Consider the following 4518-nt stretch of genomic DNA (forward strand, 5'->3'; position numbering starts at 1 on the left):
CAGGCTCCGGACGCGCAGGCTCAGCGGCCATGGCTCACGGGCCCAGCCGCTCCGCGGCATGTGGGATCTTCCCGGACCGGGGCACGAACCCGTGTCCCCCGCATCGGCAGGCGGACTCTCAACCACTGCACCACCAGGGAAGCCCAAGTCATAACTTTTATATGCCTTTCTCAACCTACAAATTATCTCTTCCTTCATGTTTTAAAAGGATACGATGAGGTATTATGAAAAGGGAAGGAAGACAGAACAGAGATGTATGGCCTGGGACATAATGATTTTCTGGGAATGCAGAAATGCTGATATGTATATTTATATGTTTATACAGTGGGAAAGAAGGAGAGATGGTGCCAGTAACAAACCAATATATTGTTTACTGGATGGAGACATTTTTTGGTGTGTTTTTGTAGTATGTGTAAATGCTGTTTGGTATTAAAATGCAATGAAGTTCTATAGGAAAGAAAAGACAGGTGAAGATGCGTTGATATCTTAGAATGCAATGGAATTCTGACATATAAAGCCACCAAGGCATAATTAGGAAAATAAGAAAGAGTCAAGGTATAATTGGGAGGGTGGGAAGGGAGAGGAAGGAATAAGGAGAAATAATCAAACTGGGATATTCAGGAAAGAGGTGAGCTGTATAGCCATCTGCTGCCTGTCAAGAAAGAGATCACCCTAGAAAACCTAAGCTGTTTTCAAAAGCAAGCGGAACACTGTATGTGTGATGAAATAAAAAAGAAAAAGGCCATAACTGAAGAAAACTTAGTGAGAGCAAAAGAAGAAAATTTAATTTTAAGTTTTTAAGTGAACCATACACATGTGACCAGTGGTCACACTTGAAGTACCTCCCTTAACTACCAGGCAGATGCCACTTAAACTACCAGAGTTAGTCTTCAGCTCTGACTCTCTAGAACAGGGGGAAAATGATAGAAGAAAACTGTTTAGGATTAAATTCTGGGAGACAGGACATTACTCTGTTTTCTACTATTTTGCATTTCCCTAAATCTTGCAGAGTTTTGTGAATTTTAGTAAAAGACTTAATTTTACTAAATCGTTCAGAGTCTGGCTTTCCTCATCAGTAGACGGATAAAATTACTTGGTTCAAATTGAGGAGCTTTCAGCTTTTTCCATCTTAGGCTCTCAATAAATATGGTTAAAGCAGGGAAAAGTTATTTGGAATCACCATTCTGAAATACTGTAAGTACAATTGCAAAGACGTAGAAAAATCTACTGGACTTAAAATGAATGCCACTTTTCAACGGAAGGGAAGAAATCCTATGGTATATTCAATTAATTGTGTTGAATTTTGCATACGGCAGTACTCATATTGTCACTCTGGTAACAATGGTTTGCCATGAAACCCAACAGTACAAAGACTTAAGACAAAGCAAAACAAATTTGGCTTAAGATGAAAATATTAATACATTCTAATAACCAAGAGTCTGTTGTCAAGCAGGTTGTCCCATCCAAAAATACATTTTCTTTCAAGATGGTACGCTAGTTTCCTGGTTACAATTCAATTAATCAGTTCTTTTTATAGTCATCTAAGTTTGCAATCTCCCAGAGTCAGATCTTTCCATATAAACAGAGGGTAAGAAAAATCTTAAAAGCCCAGGCAAGGAAAACAAATGAATGGTTCCAGTATTAAGTGACTTGATGAAAGCTAAAAACTTAACTAGTCACGTGGCAATATAATGATCATAGTGGGAAACCACTAACTATGCAGAAAAATTTTAGAATTACATATACATATTTCAATTTTTTCATATTTTATATATAGTCTATATATTAAATTATAGGCCCTGTATTATATTTCTTAATGTCTACATGTATGCATAGATTAATACGGTGAGAACATGCAGTTATATTGCCTTATGAAAGACATACCCATTTTAGAACGGCTGACATAGCCTATATACCTCTAGGCAATTTAAAAGGTGATATTTTGCCTTTTATTATAATAAAGACAAAGAGTGTCTGGATTTTAGAAGAGTCAGTGAGGGAGAGGGTAATTCTAGTATTTATGGAATAAAACCCTAATGTGCTAATAGGTAGATTGGTTTGGGAAATAACACAGCAGACACAATTACTAGGATTGTCTCTCTCCCACTCTCGCAGGCTCCAGGATAGAGAAGAATCAATTAGCCCTCAACAGACTATGACCTTGAAGACTACAGCTCTGTGCATAATACGCTGAATATGCTGAGCCAGATAGAAACGGAGAATCAAGTCCTGAGACCACGGAAGAGCATGGTTCAGATATGACAATGCCTTTTTAAAAAAATATAAGCCGTGACAGCTTCGTGCATGTCAAAACCACGCAGGATGATGAAAGAAAAGACCCGGTTCTTCTGTGACTAAGCGACAGTTTCTTAATGGAAGAGCAAAAAGTGAAACAGATTGCAAAATGACAACCTAATTCTAAGCTTTTATGTTTTTGCTTTCCTTTCGTCAATGGTTACAAGATTCTTAACCAACAAAAGCAACCACTTATGAGTGTTTGAAAACAAAGCTCCCTGGACCAAATCCCTTTCCAAAATAAAAGGAATACGGACGCACAATTTTTAGGATATTCGTGTTTTTGTTGTTTTCGGGCACTAGTTCAAAAAATTAACCCAGAGTGTTCCACACAGCAAACCCTATAGGCAGTGAAGTGTTTACCAACTATCTAGCCCTAACTTTTCACTTCCCAGACAGCTTTTGTAGGCTTATCTCCAACGCACTGAGAATGCTGCAGCTGTGCATCTGGCCAGAACCGGCCACTGTGATGCTTTTAGGCAGCAGTAAATCTTTTGCACTCAATAGAAATGCCAGAAAAATCAATGTCCTGGCTTGGAAAAAAGAAAAGAAACTGCACGGAATGTATAATCTATTAAAACACTTAGTAGAAGAATTTACCTTAAAAAAGAATTTCTCAAAACATCACAACATACTTTTTAACATGGTCCTAGATCAGGAAACTGTGCTGGAGGTTTCTTTGTTTGCCTCTGATGACAAAATTACAGGGTTTAGTTGAAGAGTTTTTCATAGGATCCTCTTTCTTTTTCTGGACAGCTAAACCTATTCAGGCACATTTTAATTAAAGACAAGTTGAAAATGATAAAGACAAAGAAGTAACCTTGTCTTCATGGTGAATTGTGCTTCTCTTTGCAAGATCTGTACTTGCTTTTTATAGCCTGTCATTTCATCTGGGTATTATTTCCCGGTCACTTTGCCAGGTGGGAAGAGGCGGTGAATACAGTGATGGCTGTCAGACCTTTAATGACACTTCAGGGATTTGAAAAAGATACAAAACAGTGTCTGCAGAAAGGAGGTTCTTCCCTAACTACACCTGAAAAACAAGCCTCTTTTTTCTTTAAATCTTTGCCACTGAAACTCATGTGTATGAAATGAGCTGGAATCACAAGCACAAATCAAGTTTTTCTGCGTTTCTAGAACACACGGCTCTCCTTCATACTGAATATATCTGAAAAAAGATGTTTGTATTCTTCATTACCATCCAGAGGGAAGCAGAAGGGGTATTTCATCACCGAACCCTTCCCCTCAACTCTCCTTTAACTCTAAGAGATTTTACACACGTTATTCAGAACCAAATTCCCTGAACCTTTACTTTTTTCTAAGTAAATAGTCTCAATGGTGAAAAGTGATAGAAGATAGAGAAACAGAAATGAATTAGAAACATTAAAAAAAAAAGCTATAGAAAACTCCTCTTCTATAATGACGTTTAGAACAATCTGACTGGTCATGGTTTCATCCTTGACAACTTTTCCATTTTAAAGCATTGCAATGACCCAGAACAAACAGCAGTATATTGCTCTGTATTGTTTTAAGAGCGTGGCCTCTCTTTACTCAGGTGACGGATAAAAATGACACATCTAAAAAAAAAAAACGATGTACCTTACTAATGGATCTTGTACTTTTTAATGACTGCCAAGGAAGCTCCTTAAACATTTGATTACAGAAAACAAAACTAATTGGACAAACCATAATGGAAAAGAATATGAAAAAGAATATATATATATATATGTATATGTATATGTATAACTGAGTCACTTAGTTGTACAGAAGAAATTAACACTGTAAATCAACCATACTTCGATAAAACTTAAAAAACCTAATTTGGGAAAATCCTTTCATGCAGATTTGTACCACGTCCTGAATAAAATAAAACTGCCCCATAATAGGGGCTCAGCAACTCAAACTACTATCTGAGCACGACAGCAACCGTCTGACACCGCTGAGAGGTGAGCGCTATAAACATCTAAAGATTTCATGCGGTATCAGGAAGAACCAATTAAAATACAAACGTGGGGAGAAGTGGTTTAGGGAACAGGAAGAAGAGATGGAGAAAGAGAACAGGCAGCTTGGGCTGGCTGGGAGGCAGAGGGTAACAGAAAGGTGAGGAGAGGTGATCGGAAGTTTATATGGGAAAACAAAAAGACACAGGATCATACTCACTGCTGCACATAAGTCATTTATATATATATATATATATATATATATATATATATATATATATAT

General features: G+C 37.3%; 1 protein-coding gene across 5 annotated transcripts in view; it reads right to left on the reverse strand.

Moving 5' to 3' along the window:
- NRG1 (neuregulin 1) overlaps nt 1-4518 on the reverse strand; it is a 219196-nt gene that overhangs the window by 110511 nt on the left and 104167 nt on the right. The gene's annotated exons all lie outside the window — the stretch shown is intronic.

This window comes from Lipotes vexillifer, unplaced genomic scaffold (genome assembly GCF_000442215.2).
Source record: "Lipotes vexillifer unplaced genomic scaffold, Lipotes_vexillifer_v1.1 scaffold696, whole genome shotgun sequence".
In the NCBI taxonomy this organism is placed as follows: Eukaryota; Metazoa; Chordata; class Mammalia; order Artiodactyla; family Lipotidae; genus Lipotes; species Lipotes vexillifer.